Genomic DNA, 8,629 nt, shown 5'->3' on the forward strand with positions numbered 1-8,629 from the left:
GTACTGATAAAATTAGCCCTTTGATTTGCTGCTTCTAGACTGGATTGTTTTGATTCTTTACAATCAGGAAAGTAGAAAAAAAACAATCTATATAAGAGTTTTGATGAACAAGCAAAACACTTGGAAACAACTTTTTACTATGGTCTTTTTTAAGAAACCAGAATGGATTCTGTAGATTAAGGGATGTACCATCATGCTTTGTTGTCGTGGAGATGTGCCATTTTTTCTCAATTTACCTTTAGACTGAAGTTACCAGGTCATTCTGAACAGAAAAAAAAACTAAAATATCTTAGTTTTACTTTTCCCCCTGAAGTTGTGAACAAAGTCTTTTTACAAAATTTTCAGCGATTGATCATTATAATACCATCAGTCATTGCTCGTAAACTCTTTTTTTTAATGCACATTTCATTTTGCTGCAGTGTAAGTAAAGAGGAAAAATAAAAAACAGCCAACTGTTTTAGTCGACGTTACAGCTATGACAGGCTGACACGTTGCACCAACCGAGCAGCAGCGTAGCGCCCCACTCTGCATGAGGCCTCAGCTATCATTACTGTCTGTACGTCTGTCAATAGTGACAGTTCAAACCACAGGAACAATAAGACCAAACGTGCACATGACTTGGAGAAACCAAGGAATGCCTTTAACAACTCGTTCATACTGGATCAGGAACGTGACGGTGTCGTGCCGTCACATGCTATCATGTTTGATCACGAGGAGTTTTGAGTGGGCAAAAAAAAAAAAAAAATACAGTTGTTCAGCGTTACGTGGAGCTCGGGGGAAGATGGTGGCTGAAGTGGCAGTATGTTCATGACTTAAAGAATATTGGGCAGGACTGACCGTGTCAACTGGCCCATCACCCCCCCGGTCACTGGCAACATTAGCTGCTGCTCTGTTAGCAAAGTGGCTGCTCTCATTAGAGTCATTGGGACCGGCTGCACCGATGAACCCACGTTACCTTCTAATAAACACTGTGCATGTGCCAATCTCTTACTGATTTCCAGTGATCCTCTTACTCTGGAGAAAACTGCATTTAGTATTCAAAGTATTTTCTTAAGGTAATCATTAACTATATTAGGAACAGTGAGGATGCCGTCTGATAGTGCGACATCCTCACAAATTTGAACCGTCTTCTCTCGCACTAAAGTGCTGCTTGCATGACTTTTTCAAACTTGTTTGTTCACTTTTACCTACAAACCAATCTGATCACTGAGCCAAGAAAGCCATTTCTCTGTGTGAATGCTAATCATGTTTTTCAGCTGGGCTGAAACTGATGGTGGAGGCTCAGAAATCTCCAACAAAGAGACGTGGTAAGGTACCATCGTAGTGTAGTCGTCTTGTGTAAATACACATTCACAGAAAATTGTGGCAGAGTGAACATAGGCATTATGACTAGAGTCGGGAAGACAATGTGCTGAGTTATCTAAAATCTTAAATGTTTCAAACAAGATTTTAATTGGATTCATAGAGATGCACTGTGCTTCCGCTTGAACTACTTTAGCGAGCCATACATCCTGCGACTCTCTGTTCAAGACATTTAGAAATGACTGAAATATAGACATGATGTTGGGGGGGAAAAAAACAGCTAAATGTCCTACTGCTGGCTGCTGCTACCTCTACAGTAGAAGGCTTTTAAGACCGAGCCGTGGCAGAACTTCTGACTGAAATAAATACTGACAATAAAATGACATTCACCAAGTGTTGCTACACTTTAAAGAGTCTCTGCGAAAATGTCAAAGTTAATCCACGTATTAGGGGGAAACGGCTTCTAATCAGCTGCCGAACCGGCCAATCATGCCGGCTCGGCTCATTACTGTCAAAGGCAGAGAGCATGAAAAACATGCATGGCAGATTTTAGTGGCCCTGCTCCAGCCCTTCGGGAGGCGCGCAGGTTTCTTACGGTAAGGGAAACAATTCATTGCGGTGAAATTCATCCGTGGATAACTTTTAATTAACGTCCAAGCGTGCGCACATTTAAATCGGCAGCCTCCGTCTGCTAACCTCTCCCGAGTGCCTACTCTTTCTGCCTCCAGTTTCCTTCGTGCTCTCAAAAGTGGGATCGGTCTGTTTACTCATCCACTTGCGCGCACCAGACTCTATTTTCACAGCTTCTGTTTTCCTCTCCACTCTATATTCCCTCCATGTTGACATTAGGCTCCACCGGCGAGTCCTCGTTGCCGCCAGCCTTACTGTACGCGTCTTGGCGGAAGCTGTAGCCTGTTGTTTTATCGTTTTATTCCAGCTACACGTTTTTACTCCGTTTCTGCTACATCCTCCGCCTCGCTTTGACAAATACAAGGCTGACACTTTAAAAGAAACGAGAGGAAAGAGAGGGCAGTGGTGCTTTTAGAAGGGCTCAAAATGGAGTCGACATGAGCAAACTGGACGGTTTGCTCATGTTGTGGGCTTTTAATGTGGGGTGGGGGGGGGGAGTCTGCTTAATGGGGAGGGAAAAAAGGAGTTTGATGGATTGATTCAGGATGAAATTAAAGAGGACAAGAAGGAGAATCATATAGAGTAAATTGAGCATTACACACCGCATTACAGTGTCTCCTAATTACGCGTGTAAAAGCTTTCTTATTAGGTCTGAGGCTGGCCTTAGTTAACGAGGAAACCCAGAACGCGCTCTCAGATAGAGGCTCGAGCAGGAAAGGCGCGTAACAACACTGTTTGCGCGCGATGATCTGCCGCGGCGCGCTTTGTCTCGCATATGTCGCGCCCGGCGGCGCGGCTCTCCACCACCGGCCTGCCAGTGAATACGCATAATGTGCGGCTACGTTGAGAGTCTGATCACATCGCAGCGTTTCTGTCTGTATGAGAGCAGTGTGTGTGTGTGTGTGTGTGTGTGTGAGGGTGTCGGATCACTTCGGCTTCAGGTCCTGCACCTTGGTTCTGCTCGCTGAAGTCCTTTGTCCACATGGATGGTACAAGGAGGACGCGGGAAATACAACCGGAGTATAAAACTGTCTGTACCTCTGGGTCAGGGGTGTCGACTCATTTTCATTTTCAGTCATATCATATATCTGGTTCTTAAAGGGCCGGTTGTGCCAGAATGTATTGATAAAACACATTGCATTGCTAAAAATACCAATAAATAACTGTTTGTTTCAGGATTCAGTAAGTGTTTCTTAAAATTAAATAATATTGAACATCTTTTCAAACTGATTAGTCCATCTAGGATTTTGTGATTATTTTTTTGCAATCAAAATCAGATTTTGTGGTGCCAATTTCAAAATATTTGTAAGGAATGTTTATGATATTTGTGCTAACAAATCATGTTAGACGTGACTTTTTATAAATCGCCATATCAATCACAAGGAAGGCCGAGGCAGCAGTCACTTAAACTCAATGTTTCTGGCCAATTTTGAGACAAATTTGCAGTAAAAGTCTGAAAAAAAAGTGGGGGGGGAAAAAGTGGGAATCTGTAGATTTTGTGTGAACTTTGAGTGAGTTTTGCAGATTTGTTGAAAAACTGGAGTCTGGAGGGCCAGATAAAAACCTATGGCGGGCCACGTTTGGCTCCCGGACCTTATCTACCCAATAAGACAATAATGTAATACTTTTATTCCTGATTTTGTAGTGTTATGAAAAGCTTGAGTAAGAGACGTTACTCACACTGAGAACAAACAGCTCTGTCAGTTATCCTTGCTTGGATGGTATATAACATCACATTTTGAGATTTTCTTATGTAAAAAACATTTTGAAAAGTTTCCTTTCGGTTCACAGTTATGTGCATCTTTATGTTGGGCCAGCTAAAAAAAATCCCTATAAATTATAACAAGAAAAAACAAACAAAACAACAACAAACATTTCCAGGCACTCTGTGGATAATTTTAGCTCCTATATGACAGGATGTAAGTTTCCAGAGCGTGACATGAGCTCCCGCATTAATTGGGTTCTTTACTATTCTGAAAACATTCATTAGCTTCTCATCCGTGCTTCTAACAGTGAGTCGAATGTTGAATTATATGCTTAATTTTTGTCCCACAATTATTGCGCAGAATTGTGTGGCGAGTGTGTTGCTCTAATTTAAAGTGTCAGAGTGGCTTAATACGGCAGGAAATAAGGGTTTTTATGTCAAGGTACATCAGCTGACTGATGTTCAGTAAACAGAGCCAGTGCATACATGCTACTGTTTGTCTTTATGGCAAGCTGTAAAGAATGATCAGAGGTCTAAATATGTTTTTTTTTTTTCCTCCAGTGGGTTAAACCATGTTCTTTGACCAAAAAGCCTCTTCCTATTGATCTACAGGTCATGTTTTACCTTCATGTCAAATATTTGAATGTTTAGTCAGAGAGCGAGCAAAACTAGCTGTTTTTACCTGCACCTAGCATCGATATGCTAAGCTAAACATGCACCTCTGGCTATGCGCTAACTGTGAGAAAAAGATGAGCTGCTGGATTCATTCATTCTCACTTGTCTGCCAGAATGTTATTTCCATGTCCACAACCGAGAAAAAGTTGAACATCTGGAAATGCCAGTTTGAGAGGGAATCTGTCACCACTTCCACACCTTTTTTGGAAAGTTTGTACTACCTTGTTGCTGTAGTTAAAATAAATGTGCCAGCAATTAGCATTGGGACAAGTATTGTGACTTAGAAAAAGCAAAAGTGAGTTTGTGTTTTTATTAAGGTGCTGTTTTTCTGACCAGCGTTTCTCCAAGTTACAGTAACAGACGACTTTCTTTTCCATCAGCCAGTCATGCAGTGACTGTCTAAAGCAGTGGAAGTGAATGGAAGCAGCATGATTTACCACTGGAAATTCAAGTGCACCAAGTAAAAGTAACCGTCAATCATAGTCCAAGTTGTTTGGCTCTAAAAAACTCGATTCAAGCTAACGTGCTGGGTGGATTTGAAGTAAAATTGTTGGATTATCCACCTTCTCATTTATTTGGCTCAGACACTCAGAAAACAGAAATTGTTTGACTAAGAATATAACTTAGTTTTCCTCAGAAAACTCACCATCCTTTTTTTTTCGTGCCAGTAACTAGAAGCACATTCATTTAAACTTTTATGGGAGCATTTTTCTAAAGAAACCAATTCATTTTCTTGTTTAAAAGAGTTAGCACTTTAGCTCTGCTGTTACATCCACCGCGTCATTCATACATGACTCCATTTTCGGAAACCTCTGCCTCTGAATGGCCTTTTGGGGTTGAAAAGAAGCTGTTTGAGAATTACTTACTGAAAGAGCGACTGTGTTTGAGTTTTCTTTCACACTTTGGAGATTATTGAGTTGAGCCACAAGACGTCATTCATGTAGCCATCAGATTATGCAACTTCAAACTCCGAGTCTCTTTAAGTCTATAGATTTGTTTATATGTTGACATATTTCCATTTACATACTTGTTATTTTAAATTTAGATCATATTTACAATACTTTTTAAATTTTTTTAGACAAATTTTACATTGCTTATGGTTATATTCATGTCTATATTTAACACATTGGGTAGCTTGTCAACAAATAAGCAATTTCACCTGTGGGATGAATAAAGTACATTTTATCCTACTCTATTCACTGACTTTAAAATGTGGTGACTCTGTTTCTTTAATTTCTGTAGCCAAAATCAAAATGCAGTAATAATTACAATTGTACGCAATTCTGTAATTTTAAATCAAAATTCCCTGCAAATCGAATCGCCCTTTTCACTCCCAGCTTGAAAACATGTAAAATAGTTGCACGCTTAAGCTGATCTCAGCTGTTGTGTTGCAGTTATTTCAGGTTGCTCAGCCACGTCGGAGTTGCGGCAGTCCAGATGGGAGACAAAGAGTATTTGTGGACCTGAGTCAGCAGATTTCACGCGCAGCGGATCTGCAATAGCAGCAGAAGCAGCTGGTTGTCTGAGATCAACCTGAGCGCGGCTCGGGGAAGGGAGGAAGTGCGCCCGCGTCGCCGTGATTGACGGCTCTTGTTAAGGGGGCAGGATTTCTGAGGGGGAGAACAAGCGGTTCGGTCTTGTCAAGGTCAATCGGGGAGGTGTTTGGCAGGCGTCCAACTGGAGATATCAACTCGAAAATTGACGATATGCAACCCAACCTGTGTGTCAGAGCTGGGTATCTAAAGGTCAGTTAAATTTCATCGCAGTGATGGGAGGAATTATGGGACGTGGGGACGAGGCCAGATAGTCTGGACATGTCAGACGTCCTTGGAGGGGGAAGGTGTCAGCCGTTTCCGTTAATCACAGTGTTGCTGACTTCAAATCTCTCGCTGTGACGGTTTTAAATAAACTTCTTATTCAATCAGAGAAACCTGCGGAGAGAAATTAGGCGAATAAACTGAACCTCGCCGTTCGCTCTGATTGGAGGTCTCTGCTGCGACCGTCTGTTCCTGTGAATTGCGACAGATTCCCATGTTGCCGTGGTAATCAAGCAGTTGTTGTCCTTACAGATCACGCCCGGCGCAAGAAGGATATGAGCTCCTCACGAATAAAGCTTCGAGCCCCCTGTGTGCGAGCTTGACTCGACTCGGCGCGCCGCTCCGCCACACGGCGCTGAAAACTGTTTAATCACAGCTCATCCATATAACCGATGATGTACTGGCCTTAAATCACAGCCGAAACGCGCTCTGCCCAGAAGGCAGGGATCTGGAAGCTCCGGCTTCAGTGGCAGCATTTCTTTCTTTTTTTTTTTATTTCTAACACTGAACGCAGGTTTTTCATTTGCACCTAACATCTGTGTGAAGTATTCATCTGCTTCAAAGGTTTTCCGACCGAGCGGCGCGGCTCCCTGGGTGGGCGTGACACAGTTGTGGAGACATGAAACAAACACGGCATGTGGTTTAAATAGGACATCGGGAAGGCCTGCATGTTGGTGTCAGCGGCGGGACATGCGACAGTAACACAGAAGTAAGAAGCTGCAGTGCTTCCTCAGACTTTTCCACACTTTCCAACCTCGGATATTATGGAATTTCGCTGTAATTTTATATGACAGGCCGACATAAAGGAGTGGCATAATTGTGACGTGTACATTTTTGTCATCCAAGAAAAGCTGAAAAGTGTGGTGTACGTTTTTTAGCCCCCTTTATCCTGGAGATTCTTGTTATTTTCAGAATCCACGTGATCGTGTTTAGATTGGAGAATCTGTTGCTTTTAGTCATTCACTAACAAAATTTGGTGTTTATGAAAGATTAGCAAGATGAAAGCAATTGTGAAAGAATACAACGAGCCATCTTGGCAAAAAAACCCCCCCAAAAAACAAAACAAAACCTGCTCTGCTCAGATGAGAACAAAAAGTAACAATGCACACCTTCCCATGTCAAAACAGGGTCATTTTTTTAAATATATATTTGCAGGGAGGCCAGACAGACTTTAGCGAAACATGAATGAATGAATTAGATAAATACAGAGCAACGGTGGTATTTTGTTAGATAGAGGTTCCCCTTCCAGCAGGATAACGACCCTAAACATACAACCAGAGCTAAGACGGAATGGTTCATATCGAAGCATATTTATGAGCTGCAGCGGCCCAGTCAAAGTCCATACCTAAATCAAACTGAGAATGTGTTGTAAGGCTTAAAAAAAATCATTTCCACCCATTCTGACTGAGCTGGAGCTTGATGTGCAAAGCAGGTAGAGTCAGACCTCAAAGGTTTCCATTTCACCTGCAGCTAACGGTGAATCTGCACACAAATACACAAGACACTTCCCCCAACCCCCTCCAAAAAATGCCACTTATCTCCTGACTCGCATTTAAATGCAGAAATACTTTAAGATTCATCCTGGCCTCTCAGGTCTGAAGGGACTCTGAATCCCCCTGCAGCTGTTAACAAGGAAAGACATATTTTGATATGCTAGCTAAAATCCTGTAATAAGTCTGAGCTTCCAACATTTTTTTCTAGGTTGTGTTTTTTCAGGCATTTCTGGTATTAAGTTGCACGAATATCTGATGTGATTTGTACTCTACTCCTCTGTGCTCTAATAGTATCATATATCAATGCTCAGGTTGTAGCTGTTGGGCCGGAAACTTGCAAAAACAATCTCTAAACCACTTTACTTCATTCAGCATTCTTCTTCTTTTTTTGTCATCGTGTTGTAAAATATTTTTATTTCCAGGTGTAAATTGATTCTGCGCAGAAAATTGATCCCGACTGTCTTCAAAAGACAAATTAACAGGCTCGGAACAAAGCCGAGTTTTGCAAGAACAGCACTTAAAATATTTTGTCTAGCCATCCTGCCATAAGGACTCATTATTTATTTACACGAGGAGGAGATGTGATGGAGCTGCACAACAGGGATTTACAGTTTTAAACACATAAAATGACTTTCACATCTCATATTAGCACAACTAGCTAACAGTTGGAGGAACTGCGAGTTTTCTGAGCTCATCATATGAACTACAACACTCCTAAGATTGGTTGTGGATGGCATGTTGTGTCACTTGCTAAAGGGGGAGGTTCTTAAAGAGACGGAGGACAATTTTCAAGGCGTCATATGCAGTTTTGTTTTGTTGTTATTTTTGATGTATAGGGCATTTTCATTTAATTGTGCTATAAAATGACTTGGAAAACACACAAAGCTTTCCCCACTTCTCTCCCTTTAAGCCTTCCTGTTATCTGCTTTGCCTCTCACGCTCTCCATACAGCCTGAAAGAACCTCACGTTTTTTTTAATTTTTTATCATGATGTAGAGAATAGTTCA

At 41.6% G+C, this 8,629-nt stretch overlaps 1 protein-coding gene across 5 annotated transcripts in view; it reads left to right on the forward strand.

Moving 5' to 3' along the window:
• The window catches only part of flrt1a (fibronectin leucine rich transmembrane protein 1a), a 71,556-nt gene that overhangs the window by 30,282 nt on the left and 32,645 nt on the right, over positions 1-8,629 (forward strand). The window contains exon 2 of one of the 5 annotated variants that reach the window (XM_015058366.1): positions 6,694-6,838. The exons of the other annotated variants lie outside the window; for them this stretch is intronic. The gene's annotated coding sequence lies outside the window, so the exon portion shown is untranslated. The remainder of the gene's footprint in view (positions 1-6,693; positions 6,839-8,629) is intronic. 5 annotated transcript variants of the gene reach the window in all.

The sequence above is a fragment of the Poecilia latipinna genome, unplaced genomic scaffold (genome assembly GCF_001443285.1).
Source record: "Poecilia latipinna isolate Pla-1442-1.1 unplaced genomic scaffold, P_latipinna-1.0 Scaffold1536, whole genome shotgun sequence".
Classification (NCBI taxonomy): Eukaryota; Metazoa; Chordata; class Actinopteri; order Cyprinodontiformes; family Poeciliidae; genus Poecilia; species Poecilia latipinna.